We start from the raw sequence: 22,215 nt of genomic DNA on the forward strand, positions 1-22,215 counted from the left end.
GAACTCATACACATAGACATCAGGAACCTACAGGCACTGGGTCCTACACATTTCAGCTTTGTTGTGGGCAGATCCTGCCTCTTGAACCTGTTTGTATTCTTTAAACAGTTACCAGGTCCATAGACGTAGGGAAGGTTGTCCACACAGCCTACCTGGACCTTGCAAAACCCTTCAACACAATACCCCACTTGGCCATTATACATAGGCTCACCAGCGTCAATATCAAGACATATCTCACAAGATGGATTGCTAACTGGATCAGGGATAGCATCGACGTGGTCAGTATTGCAGGTGCCATGTCTGACTATACACCAGTTCCACATGGCATCCCACAAGGCTCAGTCCTGGGACCTCTCTTGTTCAGTATATATTTGTCTGAAGTACAGGCTAACGCAGGAGGAATATGGCAGAACATGTTCACAGATGACTGCAAACTGGGTGCCATAATCAACTCTCCAGCTGGCACATGCATACTCAAGCAGGATCTCACAGAGATGTATGACTGGTGCCAGAGCCATGGCCTACAGGTAAATGCCATTAGATGCATAGTCATCCCCTTTGGGAATAACAACATGCCCACACATTACCACATAGGTGGAAATCCATTACGTACTGTAGGAGTTGTTAGGGGTTTGGGGACATGACTTGTTCGTACTCTCGCCTTTGACAATCACGTTGCCAAAGTGCTTAGACAGACCTTCTATATAGCCCACCTTATCCCATATGGTTTCACATCTAGATCAAGTGAGGTCATTGTGCCCCTATACTCATCACGACCATGCTTGGTTACAATGCCCCATTTGGGATGTACCTTACCCAACACCTGCAGCAACTGTAATGGCCACAAAAGTTCCTCAACAAGCAGATCTAGGGACTCGCACAGATGCCCTGCACAGTTTGGATACAGTAACTCCAGCTCTACTCAGTTGCTTACCGTCTACTCGGATGTGATGTATGCCTGTTGTTTAAAGAAATGTCCAACCGAGAATTAATGGACATGCTCCGAATCCCTTGGAGCTACACACTCCAGGGACATAAACCACAGCACAGATGTCAATAGAACTTGCTGGAGGGACAGATTCTTATCCCAGAGATTCCACTCACTCCGGAATGTAATCCCAGTTTCGCATAGGCAGAGCCACCCACTAACCACCTACAGGAGACATCTTGACAAGTGGATGGGTGATAGTATGTTTACCCCTGGGATATCTTCTGGGTCCCTGCTAGACAGAGGCACAATAGACTAAACATAGATGGGCTATCTTGTGTGACCTACTATTCACAGGCACAGTGTACTAATCTGACAGGGTTGCAAAAGCCAAACACACTCTGGCTAGGCTTGTACATGCCCTAGGGCAGATAACCTAGTATCAGCCTCTGAACCTATGATAATGTTCGGGATGTACATTGTTTATTGATGATACTGATTGCAGTTTTTTATCTTCTTTGCTTTCCCACTTTCTATGAACAACTTAGGTATCTGCAGAACATATTTGATTATGACAGGGTTCCACTATATTATATATGTGTCTGTTGTCATATAACTTTGTGCACAGGGCAGATTGCTGAATAGTGAGAGATTCCTGGGTTAACACATGCAACTGCCAGATATATGTGGCCCACTGCTGTACTCAGACATGGCCTAAGTGTGTGAGCATGCCCAGTTCAGACTTTCAATGTTTTGTTGCCTGACATTTGTCTCATTTATTCAAGTGTGTGAGCATGCCCAGTGTGACCTTTCAGTATGTTGCTGTCTGAGTTCCACTACATTTGTTGATGTGTGTGAACATGACCAATATTAACATTTATACTGTGTGTGTTGAAAGTCAGGTACTATTCTTACTGCAGGCCTCACCTTTGTGTCATAACTCGACAGGGATTATGCTGTGCCTGCAGGGTTTCCATGAGATACTTTGCATAGACTTATCAACATTTCTTCATACAGGTTGACCACTGCAATACTGTCATGGTTTAGTGGTTCAGTACTATGACTGTAGTGCATAGTATCCTGGGTTCGAGGCCTGTCACTGCTTTATATTTTCATACTGAGCAGACCAGACTGCTTAAGGGCCAATACAGCAAATATGAGCATGTTGGCTTTTGTTCAGCTATGCCCTACTTAGACCAAGCTTGTCCGACATTGCTCAACATTAACCAACATTGCTGAACGTTGCCCAATATTACTCAACATTGACCACAGTTGTGCTAGTTTGTGTGTGTGATTTTGTTTACATATACTACATGGTGGTAAATGCTGTTTAACACTGCTTTATATTGCTTAACACATGGCAATTGTGCCTCAGGTGGTGCTGCAGGGCTGCCTATGTCAGATGCACATACTACACTCCCTATACATGTTTGAAAACAGGTAGTGTCAAGTTAGGCATCCCTTTTACTATATGTGCGAGTCAGAGAGAGGTATAATTTCCAGAGTTCCTACTGAGCCAGTGTATGTGCTATGCGTTGCCTCTTTGCCAAGGCCAAAGCATACTGGGCACGCCTCCTTCTGCCTACTGGGGCAGGCTCAGGTTGTTCCTCCTCCGAGTCATGCTCTGCCTGTGTTGGCCTTGGCAATGGTGGGGAGCTGTTTGGCCAGGGCCTATGCTGGTCCTGCTGCAGCTGTTTTTGCAGGATCATATTATGTAGCATAACACATACCATGACAATTTGGGTACATGTAGTTGGTGAGTACTGCAAGGCTCCACCAGATGTGTCCAGGCACCAGAACCATGACTTGAGCAGGCCAAACACACGCTCGATTACATTTCGTGTTTGTGCATGTGCCTCATTATGGCATTCCTGTTCAGGTGTGTGTGCATTTCTGATGGGTGTCATCAGCCACGGCTCCAGTGCATAGCCAGCATCCCCCACTAGGTGACCATGTGGGATGTCCCCATTGGCAAATGTCTGGTACAGCTGCGTCTGATACCAGATATGTGAATCATGGTAGCGTCCAGGGCAGCCAGCATACTCATTCAATATTATGCCCTGGGCATCACACATGACCTGGCAGTTGATGGAGGGGAAGCCCTTGTGGTTGAAGTAGACCCTACCCCGCTCACCAGCTAGTGCTTTGATGCATATGTGCATGCAGTCTATTGCACCCACTACCTCAGGGTATTCAGCTATTTGCTTGAAGAGATGCATATTACTGGTCAATACCTCACGGGAACTGGGGAAATATACATGATCACCGACATGTGCTGACATGGCATCCAGGAACTGGTGCAGTACCCTGGATGCTGATGCATGTGATATCCCAATCATATCACCAGTTGGTCTCTGGAAGGTACCTGTTGCTAATATTCTTAGGCCAACACATACCTTAATTTCCACTGGGATGGGTTCCTCTCTGCTGGTTCTGTGTATGAGGCGTGGCCTGCACAGCTCAACAATTTGTTGCAAGGGGTCTCTGTCCACTCTATAGCGGTCCACTATCTCCAGCTCATGTAGCCCCTGGTAGGTTACCCTGGGCCTGTACACTCTTCTCCGTCTCCTCACTGTGGGTTGTCCAGCAGCATTTGTATTGTCACCACCCTCAGCATGTTGCATATGTGACCTTATAACAGCAATGGCAGCCCCTAATATTTCTTTTTCTCAGTAAAGTTTTTTCAGTTTTCACTTCTATTAGCTTACTGCAGTGTTGCAGTGTCTCTTGAGAGAAATATAATGGAATGTTGTTTGCAGAGTTTTAAGTGCTGGGCTGGGCTGGGCTAGTGTACTGCCTGTGTAATTGCCTGATTCTGATTGTTTTCATCTGCTAGCTCTGCTAGTACTCCCTGGTAACTTCCTACTATTTGTTGTGCTTCCTTTTTCCTTTCTGTTTCCTCAGGTGGGCAGCGCCGCGCACACAAGTGCAAACACGCGCACAGCAGCTCACACGCACACACAGATGCTTACACTGACTAAAACTTGCTTATTCTTGTTAAAACGCGCAGACACCAGCGCAAACAAGCTTACAACTCTTTAAACAGCCTTATATATGCTTACTCCGGCTTAAACGCGTGCACTCACGCTTACACGCATGCACACAGTCTTACTCGGGTTTACAGGTGCGCACCCACACGCATACAAGCTCAGCAAGAAACTTTAGTGTTATCCACGGCATATACCTTCGATTTCCTGCCTTTACCTAGCCTTTCTGTTGACACACCTCTTTCAATGATGTGTAAATGGCAGCTGACACATGCCACTCTGCTCCAATGAGCTTCACTTGTTTCATACATACCCCCCTCGTGATGTCACTTATCTTCTACTCTGTTACTCCCCTTATCCTACTCCTACACTCCACTGACTGTGCTCATTTGCTATGTAAACTTGCGATTCACTATCCTAACCCTCATTTGCATAGGATTGCCTACTAATGCTTGGTTACATCTCTTAGACTGAGCTTCCCCCCTTAGTAACCTCTACTCGGTGGCCATGTTGTCTTCAGCCTGCCATTCCCTTGCATTGTAAATTCATATTAGCAATAAAATCCACATTTGTGGATCTTAATTATTGATTTTCTGGTTTTTAGGGAGCAGCGCATTTGCGCAGCACTGTGCTACGCTTAAACCCCGGAGATCGGGATGAAAAAAAAAGTTATTTTATTTTTATTTTGCATCACTGAACGTTACCAATGGCCGCATTTTTGGCCATTGGCATGCTTCCTCATGTAAATGCATCCTTTTTTTGGAGCTGTCACAGCTCCATTTTACTATTTGCAGAATCGTACTCAGTTGTCAACTGAGTACATTTTTGCAAATAACAATACTCCTACTCGGACAGGTTTGGGTTTCCTGGATCACAAATTTACCTCATTTGCATAGCTTTTGCCTGCAATTGAGGTCATTTTCATATCTAAGCCCTGTCTGTGTAGGACTCGTTTTGAGAGCTCTGTTGCATTCCCCTACTGGCTGTTCCTGGATCGCTCGGCAGACATGTTGGCTGCATGAAGTCTTACTCTACTCTTAGACTCCATGCAAGCCCTTCATCTCTGTAAGGAAAATAGGTTTGCCCTTCAGGTAGTACACTAGATTGCTTTGACGGCCATCCAACATTAACATAGTGACTGAGCTTTTGCAAAGTTGGATCAGTCTTTGTATGATCTCTCAACTCATCAAGCCTAGTGGTAGAAAAATGATGCACTCTCATCATGTCAAAGTCAAAATTCTCTGCATCAAGCTGTCCCATATTATTCCTGGGTGATCTGGATAAGGTATCAGACAGATAGAGTAGTTTGCCTTTCATATAGACCATTTTGAAGTTGTAAATTCCAATTTGAGCACCATTCTTTGTAATCTTGCTGGAGCTGAATACATAGGCTTCTTTAATATAGTAACTAGAGGTTGGTGGTCAGTTTTAATCTGAATAGCTTGACCATAAATATAATCATGAAACTTGGAACATGAGAATACTATTGCCAAAAGTTCTAAGTTTGAGCATACTGCATCTCAGTTTCTCAGTTTGAGTAAGTGTTCTAAATACATAGGCTACTGGTCTGCCCTCTTGGAATATAACTGCACCAAGAACAAATTTTCAAGCATCACAGGGAAGAGTAACTGATTTGTTCACATCATAGTATCCTAATGTAGGTGGGGTGGCAATTTTCTGCTTGAGGTCTTCAAACACCTTCTGGTGCTGTTCTAACCATGCCCATGCAACATTTTTGCATACAAACTTTCTTAAAGGTGCTATTAACTCACTGAAGTCTGATATAAACTTGTCTAAATAGTTGACCATACCTAAGAAACTCTGTAGAGCTTGAACATTGTCTGGTGCTGACATCTCAAGAATAGCTGTTTGCTTAGTCGTGTCTGGTCTCAAGCCAGTACTGGTAAATAAATGACCTACATATGTAACTTCTGGTAGTCTGAATTTGCACTTCAGATGATTAAGCTTCAAGTTTACTTTTCATGCTCTGTGTAGAACTTTCTTTACATTTCTGTCATGCTCTGCTTCACTATTGCCTCCAACTAATAAATCATTTACTATTATGGCACAAGGATAACCAAAACAAAATTGCTCCATTGGACGCTGAAAGAGTTCACTTGCAGAATTTATTCCAAATGGCATCCTTAGAAATCTGTATCTGCCAAATGGAGTACCAAAAGTGGTTGGTAATGAGGATTTCTAATCAAGCATCACTTGCCAAAATAAACTCTTTGTATCCAAGGCAGAAGCAAAAGTGGCATTTGGTATTAGGGCTGTGACCTCTTTGACTGTGTGCATTGGATGATATGGTCTTTTCAATGCTTTGTTTAAATCTCTTTGGTCAATGCATATTCTGATTTTGTCTGAGCCTTTTGTGTCAGCTGCTAGTATAGACGATACCCATTCAGTTGGTTCTATAACTGGACAAATTACATTTTGCTGCACCATTTTATCCAACTGAGCATTAACTTTATCCTGCATAGCTAACAGAAATGTTCTTGCTGGTCTGATTACTGGAGTAACCTCTAAGTCTAACGTCATGGAATACCCTACTGGAAGTTTACCCACCTGGCATCGAAAACATCAGCATATTCTAAGAAACTGGATTCAGAAAAATTAGAACTAGGAGATTCACTTATATGATGAACTTCTTTGGTAAAAGTTAGAAGATCCATTCTCAAGCTATATTTGAGATCCAGTAAAAACTGTACTGGTCTTCTGACTACACAGAATAACAAGTTGTAACACTTCTTGGCCAAATAACATGAATGCATCACTGACCCTTCAGTTTGAATCTCTTCACCTCCATAAACAACAAGTTTCACACTACTGGCCACATTGAGTTGCTCATTAGATCTCACACTAGCAAATGTGTCTGCTGAAATAACATTACACTTTGAACCAGTGTCTACTTTAAGCTCTGGACAGTAAAGAAAACTGCTTTTTACCAATAAATTCACATTATCAACTCTTTTACCAATTACTAATACACCATCTACAAAGAAAGCAGACTGCTGTGTCTCTACTTGATCAACCTGCCTTTTCATGTGACCTTTCTTTACAATTGAGTGAGGCTTACTTGATTTGTAAACTTTTTGAAATGGTTCCATTTTTTACACTTGTGATATTGCTGATCGAATGTTAAGTATTTCTCTCTTTCAGACTCATGATTTGCACCAATAACTGAGACAGTTAAAAATAAAGCTGGACTTGGGTTTCACTGATTCATGCTTGTACCGTACTGAGCGTGCTCCTTTAACCGAACTGGTCATAGAACTTGCTGGAAAACCACATGGCTTCCTTGATGAGCCAGCAGGGGATGTGTCTGTCATGTGCTTAGGCCTACTTCTGTTTGCACATGTTGCATGCTATCTACATTTGCTGTGGAGCCTGCTGAAACCATGCTCTTGTCACTTGCAAGCATACTTGTGTGTTTTTCTGTCACTTCATGGATTTGACAAATCTCTATAGTTTTATTCAATGTTAAATCACTGTCACAAAGCAAGATCTTTCTCACAGCAGCACTATTAAAACAGCACATGAGCCTGTCCTTTATTAAGTCATCTTTTAAGTCACCAAACTGACACATTTTAGCCTTGTTTCTCAGATCAGTGAAATAAGCTGCAAAAGTTTCCACTTATTTCTGATCTCTTGTGTAAGACAAATGCCTGTCTAGTGTAATATTCATCTGGGGATTACACATTTCTCTGAACTTGCGGTTCAAACACTTGGGGTCTTCTCTTGACTCAGCCTGTGAAACAGTACAATGGTTTTCACCTTCTCCTTCATATACTGCTGGTGCATACAAAAATGATTGCTCTCTTTCTATGGCCTCTGACCCAGCTATGTTTAGCAAAATGAATGCCTTGGTGCATGCATCTTTATCTGAATAAGTTGCTTGTATAAAAATATTGTACTCTTGCTCAAATATTCTCCTATTCTCTCCAATATTCTGATCAAGTAAAAGAAGTAAGGGCTTTCAAATCCATCTGCCATGTTAACACATACCAGTGAAGGGTTATGCAAATTAACACCCATAAATACACATACACATATGCCAGAAATTGATGCCAGTACTTGTAGCTTTGCCTAATAGCAAAGTGAACCTCCGTGTAACTGAACTTTGTGAAAAAGGTTTCTCTCAGGCACTGTAATACACTCAAAATTACTACAGTGCATGAAGTCACTTCTTATTAGTATAAGAAATATATCAAATAACTGCACGATGCAAGCCTCTGTGTAACTGGACATTGCAAAATAAGTTTCTAGGGCACTGTAATACTTTTGAAATTATTGAATTGTTAAAGTAATTTATCATCATTTTAAGAAACACTTCAAATAACTGCACGGTGTAAATGAACTAGGCAGGAGTAGCTCAGAATCTATAACATTTCAAAGCAATGGCACTTTGCGAATAAACTGTACACAACACACTGAAACTAATCCAAACTATCGGTACCTTTCTAGGCAATTATTTACAGTGCAAGGAACACTCTGTAATGACGCACTTTGCAAATAGACACACCCAGCACAAGAAACTTTTTGAAATGGCTATAATTTGGCTGCTTTTCATGAAATACTTGCAATTTGCAGACAAATAACTCTTCGAAATACATACACAGTAATAAGCACACACTGTAAGCAGTTTTACACACTTTGAGATACTTCAAATAAATATACCCCGGGATTCAAGAAGCTCGGCGCAAGGACGGTTTTAGCCTTGCACCAAGCATCCTCACTACAGATGGTGCAGCAGCGCCATATGAATATGTATGAGGGCGCACCACCGCACCCTCGACGTGCACAGGAAATGTGTGCGAATGGAGAGGGAGTGTACAAGTGCTCTACCGAAGCGTAAACATGCCCCGACAGTTGCAAAACCTACTATGCCTACTAGTAGTGCCCGCCTCTAATAGTAAGTCAGTAATTCAGTGTCCATGGATATTGAAATGTATGCAAAGCATACAAGAGTGACAACGAACAGTGAAATAAAATCGAAGTAGTAAACACACAAGCATGTAGTGGAATGTTGAGCCCTGTCCTAGAACTTTCACAATTAGATTCCCCGTGTCCCTATTATACATTGGAATTGCTGCAATATTGAAGGTGTAAGCAAAGCGTAGCATGATTGCACATTGCTGCCCTATGCCGAGCATAGCTTACACATCAAATTTAGTCAAATAGAGAAAAACATGCAGAATCAACGTAAATGTCAATAGTGTAGTGTTTAGAGCATCCACCTAACGAACAGGCATTCAGGGTTAGAGCCCAACAATAGCACATATCATTTTCCATGTGGAATGAATGTTGTTTTGCTATAAAACTAACATAAGAGTATCGCATGAGATATTTAACTTAAATATCATTCAAGCAATGTGGCACTGTAATAATGAATAAGGCACTAGTAAGCACAAATAAGCAGCAGTAAACACATATAAGTACCAGTAAGCGAGGCTGAGTGTGCTTGCGCGGGTCTAAACAGTTCCCAGCATAGAAGTATTTACAGATATATATATATATATATATATATATATATATATATATATATATATATATATATATATATATATATATGTATATATGAAGAAAGAATGATGTAACAATGAAGCATACAAAAGGAATGAGAAGGGAATCAACAGCAACCCCAGTATTATATAGCGCTGTCAGAGAATGTCATATCAAGCTGGGCAGGAGTGAGCAAAGCACTGCTACTCATACCACACGCAGGATATTACCAGTGTGAGTAACATTGTTGATCTGCTAAGTCTACTTTACCCAAAAATTGATAGGCTATTTGGCCATCCGACCATTACACAAGCAAGGGCAGGTATGTTCAAGGACTAAATGGTGGGAGAGCCTTTGAATACATGGGTTGGGACAACATACATGTAGGGCCCCTAACGCTTGGGAGAGGGCAATGTGTGGAGGTGTGTCATGGCTGTGATAACAAATGGACAATGGATGGTATGCATGTACGTTGAACATGGGTGAGGTGGAGGAACTATGGTTATGAAATTATGGAGCCAGGCGTGCCAGGGTTGGATGGGCTGGTTCTAATTGGACCGCCCCGTGGAGGTCAGTGAGTTTGTTAAAAGTATATGCATACACACATGCAGACATCAATATGTAGAAGTACATTCTCTGTAACACATTCATTCCATTTGCAGACATAAATAACATGAATGTGCCCTTACAAACCTCGACAGTAGACAGAATAGTAGGTTGTGCATAAGAGGGAAGGGAAGAAACTGCTAAAATGCAGAAGTGTGTACAGTGTCCAAAGTCAGTGGTGTGCTGAAAAAAATGAAATGTGAGGACTTTCCCACACATGGAATCATTCCTGTGATCTGCCTGCTATGGCAACGCCAATTATTAAACCGGTCCTTTTGTAAAAGAAATACACCAAACACATACATAATTAGGCTATCATGTGTGACGTGTGCGTTACCACATAGTCACACTTATTAACTTATTGTAGTGTCATGTTAATGGGAGTAAGGATGTAATGAAGTATAGAGTCAAATCATGACATAAATACATGCATGTTCCATGTGGGACAACCCAAAAATTGCAAATAGTATTCTTTTGGTCGCTCATATCACCAGTGTTTCTGGACTAAAAGTTTGGGAGTTCTGAGGATACGTGGAGTGAGTCAGCCGATGGGATGGGTCTATAGGAGTAGGGAGTGGCCAATGTGTAGTGGTATGGATACACCACAAATCCAACTGGAGTGTTAAGGAGGCATCGGGGTGTGTGTTTGGGATACCAGGAGCCATAGGTATATGGGTATATATACAAATGAAGCAGCACAGCAATAGTGTATTGGTTAGAGCAACTGCCTAACGAACAGACATTCCCGTACCGAATCCCACTGCATCACATATCATTTACCATCGGTAATCTGTACATGAACATATTGCGACATTTGTCTGCTGTATAACCTGCAAAATAACAATTACAATTAACTGGAGCGAAGTGTCAGTGTCATAATGAATAAGGCACTAGTAAGCAGCTTTAAGCATATACAAACACCAGTAAGCATGTGTAAGTGCATTTGCACGGGGTATGCATTGCTTTACAGACACACACACACACACACACACATATATATATATATATATATATATATATATATATATATATATATATATATATATATATATATATATATATATATATATATATATATATATATATATATATATATATATATAAATATATATATATATATATATATATATATATAGTTGCAGATATATATATATGTGTGTGTGTGTTATGTGTGTGTGCGCGCGCGCGCTTGTGTGTGTGTGTGTGTGTGTGTGTGTGTGTGTGTGTGTGTGTGTGTGTGTGTGTGTGTGTGTGTGTGTGTGTGTGTGTGTGCGTAGATATACAGCTATGATAGGAAACAACACACAAGAATGACATATGTTCACAGGCTATGCCAATGGTAGTGAGGGGCTCAAGCAGGAAACATGAAACACTTAGCATAACCTTCCACCCCCCCCCCCCCCAGCCGGATACAGGAAACATACACACAAACAATCTAAAGAGTCCACTGCTCCCCAGACCACAGGCAGGATACAACCGGGGGGTACACAGTGCACCCGTGAATTCTAATCTTGGAACACAAACAGGAGCGTCCCTTGCAGGACACCCCAAAAATTGGCAAGACCAAAAGAAGGTGACAAACTGAGCATTCTGGCTGGGGTGTATACATACTCGGAATACAAGGGTGGGAAAGCCTGATGACCCATGGGTCGAGACAATTGTATGAAATGGGTCCCGTGAAGTGGAGAGTGGACAGTGTGTAGTGGTGTGTCCAGAACCGACTAGGATCCAGAGTAATGATGGGTGCTGTAGAGAAGGTGTGGGTGGGGAAACTATGGATAGCTACTTATGGATCTAGGTGTGCAGGTGTTGGCTGATGTGGGCCTATATGGATAGCCCTAGGGATGTAAGCAAATGTGTTCATTGGGCAGAGGCCTCACCCAATGTTCAGCCACACCCACTACGAGTCCCACAGCAGCAAAGTGTAATCTATATGGCAAGGGAAGGAATAACCAGATGTAGATGTATATATATATATATATATATATATATATATATATATATATATATATATATATATATATATATATATATATATATATGTATGAGAGGTATGTGTGTGTATATCTCCCCATAGCAACATAGAGATAAGCCTCTCCCTCTCCGTAGTACAAATGTATACATACAGAGACAGAATACTGATAAATACCCACATATAAGTATATACTTATGCAGACACCTATAGACCCATATGTTGTTTTACATATATATATATATATATATATATATATATATATATATATATATATGTATATATTGCTATATATATATATATATATATATATATATATATATATATATATACAGCAATATCTAAATATATACATGTATGCATACATATACAGATATATCTGTATATAGATAAGTATGTATATTTATATATATATATATATATATATATATATATATATGACTGTAAATATACACATGTATATAGCTAGGATATGATACAGCAGTTACGACTTACATATGTTCACAGGCCATGCATATGGGGGTGAGGGGGTCCAATAAACAAACGTGTAACACGTAGCATCAACCCCCCCCCACCCCCCCAGCTAGGCCAGTGAGACATACAGACACACAATAAAAGTTAACACACCAATGCTTCCCAGACCACCGACAGGATACTATGAGTGGGAGAGACCTACCAGGTCTAATCTTGAAACATAGACATCGATGTTCTTTGTGGGACACCAAAAATTAATGATCATCAGAGGCAGTTCCGGTAATGACTCATCAAACCAGGCTGTAGATGTACATGGACCAGTAGGTTGTGCTAGCCTGATAACCCATGGATCGACACAATGCACAACATGTGTCCCGACACAGGGAGAGTGGGTGGTGTGTAGTCGTGTGTTTATACCCCAGCTGTACCCAAAGTAAGGATGAGTGCTGTAGAGGAGTGGCAGGTGGGGGAACTATGGTTATGCAATTATGGGCCTAGGCGTGCAGGTGTTGGCTGACGCAGTTGTATTAGACCCGCCCCGGGGATGTAAGAAATATTCCGAAATAGGCATAGCTGAAACCCATACCTCTCAACCCCTAAGAGCAAATCCACTGGACAGGACATAAACCATTGGGGGAACAAATAGGGACCATACCTCTGAACTGTCCCCAATTTCCAGGGTCGTCCCTGATTTCAACTCAATTTCTAACTCTGCCCCACTTAATCCCAACTAAACCTAGTGACTTTTGGAGGAAAGGTGGTGAATTACAGGTAATGAATAATGACAACAATTAAGAGTTATAAACATCATTTACCTCAGAAAATGTGTATGAATTCATATGTTCTGAGTCTGTCAATGTATCAAGTTAATAGCACCAATAATTTAAATGTGTCCCTGATGTTGTTATGATGCGTCCCTGATTCAGTTGGTATTTTTCCCCAATCGTTTGAGAGGTCTGATAGGGACAGGAAACACATATTCCACCAACACCCTTAGAAAGATGATAAAATATTAGGTATGCAGTAGCATGACTTGGCTTAAGGATGTGGGTTCCAAAACCCAATTACTTGTTTGTATTGAAGAGTGTCAGTTCCCATGTATTAGCTAGACAGGTGCAGATTGTAAGAGGAACTCTCTGATAATATGAATCAAACTCTGGATAGGCTGCAGATTCCACACAGTCGAATGGCATGCTTTCGCCTAATGGGCAGCCATTCCTGATACTGTAGGCATATAATCCGATGTAATAGGCATCACAAGGTAATATCATAGTCCTCATTCCCCTCCAGCGGTGGGAGTGTCAGATGCAAACACCAAATGCAGTGCATTTGCAAGTGCGGGAGCAAGCAGGTGTAAGCCTGTTTGGCCATCAGTATGTGAGTATTACACTGGTGAAGAAATGCAGAGGCTACCTGAGTGTAAGAAATTGTTACCGGAGGTTAAATTGCTTAGCTCTGTGCAAACCCATGCACACCCGCTCGCAACTGCTTTAATGTGCTTTAATCACTCTGTATCCAATGGCCTTGTTCTGCTCAGCAACAAAATAAATGGCCTCTGCAAGGCTCGAAACCAGGACCCTACACACACAGCTATTGTGATTTACCACTAAGCCATGGCATACATATATAGACATCAGATCTTATCACAAACATATCATCCAGCACAGTCATTCAACAGTATAGGAAATGTATTCCATCATGTAGATGTATGTGTGAGTGTTTATGTCCAGATATAGATACATACATATATATAGATATATCAAGAACTTCCCATGTGACAACAAAGCATTAGAAAGGAATGAAAAGTGAAACTCCAGCAATGCCTGTATTATGTAGTGGTTTTGTCCTATGTAATATCAAGACTCCCTCAGACAGACATGTGTCATTAATACACGCAAACATTTGTACATTGGCCAAAGACATCACTCTGTGCATTTTACCTACATTAACACAACAGTTGCTGTCCAATCATTATCTGAGAACAGTAATTTTGCAATGTGCTGTGTGTGACATCATCATCATGATAAAGGTAAATGGGGTAACCATAGAGGGACCGGTAGTGTTGTGTGTACAATGGGGTTGTCTGCATCACATGTACCTGGAACCTTTAGGAGTCATGTGCATACCAGGATCATGTGCCTGAGTGACAGGGGTGAGGACAACAGGAGTATGTTGTGATGTATATTAAAATGGTTACATGTGTTCAGTGGACCCATGTGTGAAATGGACAGCTATGTATGGGGCAAATGTTGTAGGAACCAATTGGCCTTTTTTTTCCGTAGTGTGAGAGTGGGATGTGGGGGAAGGAGAGTAGGTATGTTCGTGGAGGATAGGTTGGGTAGGATGACAGACAAGACAGCATATAGGGTCGGTATATGACACATGTGGTGGGATACACCTCGGACAGGAAGGGGTGTTCTGCAGTCACAAGCCCATGAGCCCTCAGATGGGAACAGTGGGACAGAGGTCCCAAGCCATGGGCAGCCACCACTGCACCAAAACAGCCACAAAGGTGGCAGTGCTGGGGCTTGTCTAGGAGGGGCAGGTTCATCCTGTAAATGTGACACTCTGCCCTCGAGCTGGTGTATCTGGCCTGAAAACCCCTTATTGAGCCTCCTACACACCACATCTCGGACTGTACGACAGCAGACATGTTCCTGTCTGGACCTGCTCCCAGGGGGGACAAGCCCCATCCTAAGTGGTGGTTTGACCAGAAGGTGGTGCAGAGCCAACACAGGTTGAGGTCCAAGGCTGGGCCCCAGATGTGCTGGTGCCCAGTGCCATGGCCAGCTGAAGTGGGACAGGAGGTTCTGCCAAGACTTCCAAACCCATACAGCCTATGGTGTTGCAGTTTAAACACAGATATGGTTTATTAATAGTCAACAGCATTCAGGATTACTTATAACAGCGTGCATAAATATGACCATCAACCCAACACAACAGATGGTATACATTTGCAGGGGGAGCACAACACATGCATATATACTGCATGACATCTGTACACAGTGAAGAAGACTTGTGACTGCAGCTATGAACAGTGGCCCATTATTGGCATGTCACTGAGAACACAATACAGTGTCTGTCATACCACTGTTTCATGTGACATATGCCCAATCAGGAATGTGATGGCAGTAACTCATCACTACCACCATGTACTGACTGCAATCCTCACACTATGCTCCTGCAGTTCACAGATGTGTGTTCAGTGAGTAACACAGGAAACAAATGGTTCCACACACTGACAAGTCCACAGATGGCCCTACAGATTGGGGTCCTTCACAAACAGAGCACTGTCTTGTCAGTTTTAAAACATGCAGAATAGTCATTACCACACACAACTTGTTAGCAGGCAGTAGTCTCAATGAAGCATAGCTGCACTTACATGCTGTAGTCATGTCTGGCACATCATCCTCCTGTCTTTAGGCTATTTCCCACTGTGTATGTTGTTCGAGGAACATCCAGATATCATCTGTGATGCATTTACCAAACACCAGATCCAGGTACCACTCACAGCGACTGTCATGGGCAAACACCAACATGATGCTCCTAGATATTGCACTGTGTTTCCATGTGTCTGGCTATGGGAACATCATCACAGCTGTTCCACATGCAATCAGCTAGAGGAGGACTGCAATAGGTGCAGATGCCATCACCTGATCATGACCATCACTTACAAAACACAAGCTGCTGCTGAGCAGGTTTACAACTCCACATCCACCAGAGAGTGTGTGTGAGGGACAGACAGAAGCAAAGTACACCAGAGAAGGGCTTGGAGACTAAAACCTAAGCATCATCTGTTACACACCTACCAGTACAGGGGTTCAAATCCCTGACTGACTAGTCATTACTATTACAAGTGTATGTAGTTACTCCATGTGCCACAAAGCTAACATGTTGGTGTGCTGTAAGAACATATATGTGTGCTGATGAGCGACATCTGCAACAGAGATATAGTAGACATACATTAGGTGTAGCACACATGGCTGTCCACATGAACAAATGTCATTGTCAACACAACTACACTCTCTAATGGACTCACATTGACACACTTTGCCAGGCCCACAAATACACTTCCTAACTACTTAGTTTGCCACACTGCAGTAATGCACAGGTACTACATGCACCACAGGGGATATCCAGAGGTTCTATGGGCTAGGGCATTTGAACATGTTTGACATCTGTTGATATGCCAATCGGAGTTATACAGGGAGTGACTGTGGTTGGGAGCATCATACCCCACAAGCTGACACAAGGTGTCAGCACTGACATGCATGTGTGCATTGCTTCATGTGTGTGTAGTGGTTGGCTTTGCAAGATGGCTGTACAAGGCTGGGTGAGGGGTAATCCTTGGCATCATGCCACCCGACAATGGTGTGCAGTGTGGTACAGGGGTGTAGTGTCTGCAATGTCCCACACAGATGGGTATTGTATGAACTGTCCTGACGTCCTGGTTACCATTGTGTATGGCCATAGCTTTGCAATGCATGCCATGTCTGTATTTGATAATCCTTGACATGGACATTCCCTAGGATATGCACATCCCACAATAATGTACAGTGGCATGTACAAGTGTACCTGGTTTGGCTGGCACATGTTGTGTACACAGACTGTTATCCTCAGATATGCCAATACTGGCCTGATGTGGCAGGACCTGCTTATAGACATCAGGCTGACCCTGCACCTGCATTGATAGCATGATACAGGTATTTCCTGGTGTCAGTGGCATCGATCCATGCAAGGCACATGTGTAAGGCATTGCATGGCCTCTGTGGATCACATTTGATGGCACCACATATGTTGCAGGCATCCAGTGGGGAACATAGTGAAGGCACATTGTCCACAATTATGTGCCTATTGTACTGCTGTACAGGGTCCCATGCCCTCTGCAGCCCACTGCAATCACAGTATGCCTACTACCTGTCATCAATGTGCAGGGTTTTAGCAACATAGCGGGAAATTCTAGGCAACTAACTAATGTATCACACTACAACATTATGCAGTTACAGCACACACTATGGAGATTACTGGTTTACAGCAGTCCCAGAGGTGTATTACTAAGTGGGTGGCAACAGCAGGATTGCCAAAGGTGGTTATGTGAATTGTAAAGAGTGTGCATACTCTAAAAAGCATTGTTCCTTTCTCAGGCAGACAAAGACACACACACACAGTTGTTCTCTCTTGGAATAGTATCCCTACCTAACTAGTTTATCACACTACAGCAATACGCAGTTACAGCATGCGCTATGGAGAATACTGGGGTACAGCACTCCCAGAGGTGTATTTCTAGGTGGGGGACATCAGCAGTATTGCCAAAGGTGGATATGTGAATTGTAAAGAGTGTGCGTACTCTAAAAGACATAATTATTTTCTCAGGCAGACACACACAGTTGGCTTTTCTTGGAATAGAACCCCTACTTAACCACACTACAGCAGTGCACAGTTACAGCACATGCTACGGAGAATACTGGGTTACAGTAGTCCCAGAGGTGTATTTATAGGTGAGGACATCAGCAGGATTGCCAAAGGTGGGTATGTGAATTGTAAAGAGTGTGCATACTCTAAAAGCATCATTTTTTTTCACAGGCAGGCACACACACTGTTGTCCTGTCTGGGATTAGAACACCTACCAAACTAGTTTAGCACCCTATAGCATTATGCAGTTATAGCACATGCCATGGAGATTACTGGGTTACAGCAGTCCCAGAGGTGTATTTGTAGGTTGGTGACATCAGCAGGATTGCCAAAGAAGGGCATTTCGCATGTACTGTGAGTTGTACATGTCAGTTACCTGCATGTACCCGCTGCTTACTGTCAATAAAGCACATTTACACCTGCTTACAACTGCTTTATGCAGTCCTAACTGACAGTAGTAACAAGGCTTGCAGATCTTGACCTGTGGACCATGCACACTGAGGTCACTGGACATACCACTAAGCCATCTGGGTTGCATACATGCTGCATGGAGTCTATAATGCACATCTTACTTCAGGTATTCCACAGTACTGAAAACAAATGGGACAGTCACTTTGTGTACATATGTACTGTACCCTTGAATGTACTGTACTCTGTGAAACAACAAAGACAAGTCTATATCTGTACAACTGTCATAACTGCATATATATATATATATATATATATATATATATATATATATATATATATATACCTATGGGATGTGTACACACAGACACACACACACACACACACACACACACACACACACACACACATATATATATATATATATGCATATACACAGACACTAGCTCTATATATATATATACACACACACACATGCACGACACATAAGGGTTTCAAAGGAACTGATGTGTACACAAAACAGAGGCATCTCTTGTGTTATAACATTTAAATCTTAAGGAGTTCACCAGAGAAGGGTTGGTTGTTGTGTATGTGGAGTTTAGGGTGGGGAATGATGCCTAATGTAATCTATCCCGGGGATTGTGGAGTTAGCGTGGGGGAATGATGGGTATGGACCTAGACTCCAGCGACCACTTTTGTGTCACTGCTTGAAAATAACATACCCAACTGTAGTCATGCTTGGCTGTGTATTCTTTACCATTCCTAACTATGTAATACTTTGTGGACACCGGTCACCACAGATGGCTACTATAGTGTGCTAAAAGACATTACACGTGTATGCCTGGCTACAGGGTAGTCACACACACAAACACGCACACACATGCCGGTATTGTGCATACATGTCTTGCCTATGTAAAGGTATCTAGTACAGTGCTATGCAGTTGGGGTATGTGCCACAGAACACATACAATTACACTTACTCTGATTCCACTTCTGAGCAGGGCGACATCACAGGACCGAATTGCTTGCAGTGGGGAGGGGGAAGAGAGGTTTAGCAGTTGACAAGGATAAAGGCCAGTGCAAAAGGATGTATCTCTTTGGAATGCAGCAAAACCCACTGTCATGACAGGATGCAGACACAAATACACACACGCACCCACAAGCAGCCATTTGCTGCTATACACACTCAGGAATTTGTTGACACACACACACACACAGGCATTTGCTGAGACACACAAAACACGCACACACAGTTGCCAGTGGTGTGATCAGAACTCCTGCCTATTTACAGATCACTTTTATAGTACTACACAGTTACGAGATGCACCACAGAGATTACACATTCCAAGGCACTCAGACTGCCCTTCTAAGACTGAGGACAACAACAGGGAGACTGACAATCACGAAGTACATAGCTGTAAGCCTGTGTGTTTAAAGTAGGTGTCCATTACAACCTATATGCACAAACAAGACACATCATCTGCAGGTAAGCCTGAGAGGTATAGTTGTAGCACAACAGGAACTGGAACTGGAGTATGGCCATCTGTGGAATGGACAACTACTATCACTATACAGGGTTACAGTGGGTATGCTCATGCACTTAGTAGCACAGGGACGTTTGGGATGCACTATGACTACAACTACACAAGGTTATACTGGGCATGCTCATACACTTAGTAACAAAGGGCTTGTTGGATACACTGACTCAAATTACACAAGGTGACAGTGGGTACACTCATACACTTAGCAGCACAGGGCTGTTTGGGATGCACTCTGATTCTAACCACTGAAGGCCACAGTGTGCATGCTCATACACTTACATGTACAGAACATGTTGTAATGGACTCCTATTGTAAACACACAGGTCTACAGCTAGGTATATCTTACCTGTCAGTATATATGCACATCATACTGGTTTACTACCTGATATCTGTATGTAGCCCATAAATGATATACATGTGTCTGTGTTGTGTGATACACATGTATACATGTACATGAAGTACTGACATATATATGTTAAGTATACACATTCATGCATGTGTGGACATGACAGACAATAGGTTACCTAGGTCGCACAGGTGGATGCTACCTAAGGCATGTGTCACACACCTTGCTTCCCTGAAAGACATACATTGATAGCAGGTTGTGGACAGTGGCATTATACGTGGAACAGTGGAACAGTGGCATGTGCAGGCATAATGCGTGAGTCACCTTGTGTAATGGTACTGGGGTGTAGGTGTCAAGATGACCTCTCCCGGCTGTGTTAGTAGTTGTCATTATTAGCAGGACTGCTACCCTAAGTATAACTCACATTGGTCATATACACAAGTTCTGCTGCTGTCCATCACCTTACATGAGGCATTTGCTAACAAGCACATTAATGCCACTCGCAGTGATGTCATGGTACAAGTGGCAACTGCTAGACCAAAACAATTAGCCAATGTCCTGCTGTTATTATGAGTTTGTCCAGTGTCTGTCATTCTGGGCTATCATGACCGAATGACGAGCCTTCAACACAGAGCACATGCATCCATTTTTCATGTGTGTGTGTGGATAATACCTAGGTCACATTTACTCATATAGCTGCATTCCAAGGCAAATGTCCTACACCCAGAAGTAACACCCTGACACCTACAAGACAATTGCATTGGATGCTTATGCTAATTAGTGCTAGATGTGTGGCTTTAGTAATCCATTTGCTCAATGTAGAACCTACAATAGGGAATACTGACATATGTGCAGTGAGGAACACCTGGCTGAAGGCTCTGTAGTGCACACTTGCACTACCACCATATAATTCAGATCCAGATATGTGGACCATAACAGTGGTATGGACCATTCCAGGTGGTGGTGTACAAATATTCATAAAGGCTACTTGTATGTAAAGTCCACTACTCAGACATAATGCATCACAGATGAGTCAGGTACAGGTGACAGTGGCAAATGCTGCATTCTAGGTTGTATCCTCATATACATCCTCCACCTTGCCCCCAGACTACCAACACACATCCATATGTTGTATGACATAGTATGGTAGACCACCAGATAACCCTCGATTGGTGGACTGTACCTAGGCCTACATCAACTGTGCAAAGTACCCATGTACAGACACAGCTGCATAATGTGTTATGCAATGCAATAATACCACTGTTCATAACCAGTTCAGTTGTACACATACCAAGGTCCCTCAGATGTTGTCAGCATTAACATGGTCGACTGTTGCTGTACACCAGTAAACAATACCCTCATGGTTGTATATGATCTAACTGTACCTGCCCTGGATATGTAGATCCCACACTCATACAAAATAAATGACATTACCATAGCTTTCATTATCCTTTCTACTTACAGGTGGCTACAGTCATTACATAAGTGCACATGGCAGAGAGCGTGCTAACAGTACATAAGGTTTGATATCTATGTTAACAGAGGTAATATTCCATCTCTACTGGTCACCCATGACACCTATGATATCATACAACACCCCATGTGACATGCATGTCTTTAGACATGCCCACCTAATGCAATGCCTACAAACATACCCAAATAACAGGATCATAGGACCTATACAAGGCCTCTATTGACCGACTCAGGGAAATCCATCTCTGCTCTGTATATTCCTGAGTAGTCGCAGGTGATATGTTCATGACATGTACAGCCATGTGTGGCCACAGCTCCTACATATACCCCATGTCAACAATTACAAGCCATGCATGCTGTGTGCTGTCTGGATATTTGCCTTAGTACCACAATAGCCAGTACATGCTGGGGTGAGATGTTTACAAGCCACAGACCTCACACCTGCTTGAATGAGTGTACTTCCTAGCTCTAACATAGCACATTGCTGGCACTCTTCCAGTAAACATGAGGTGTGTATGTCAAATATAATATGCTCACTGTTGACCATTACAGTGCCCTGGCTT

This window comes from Protopterus annectens, chromosome 2.part2 (genome assembly GCF_019279795.1).
Source record: "Protopterus annectens isolate FY-2018-M chromosome 2.part2, PAN1.0, whole genome shotgun sequence".
Classification (NCBI taxonomy): domain Eukaryota; kingdom Metazoa; phylum Chordata; order Ceratodontiformes; family Protopteridae; genus Protopterus; species Protopterus annectens.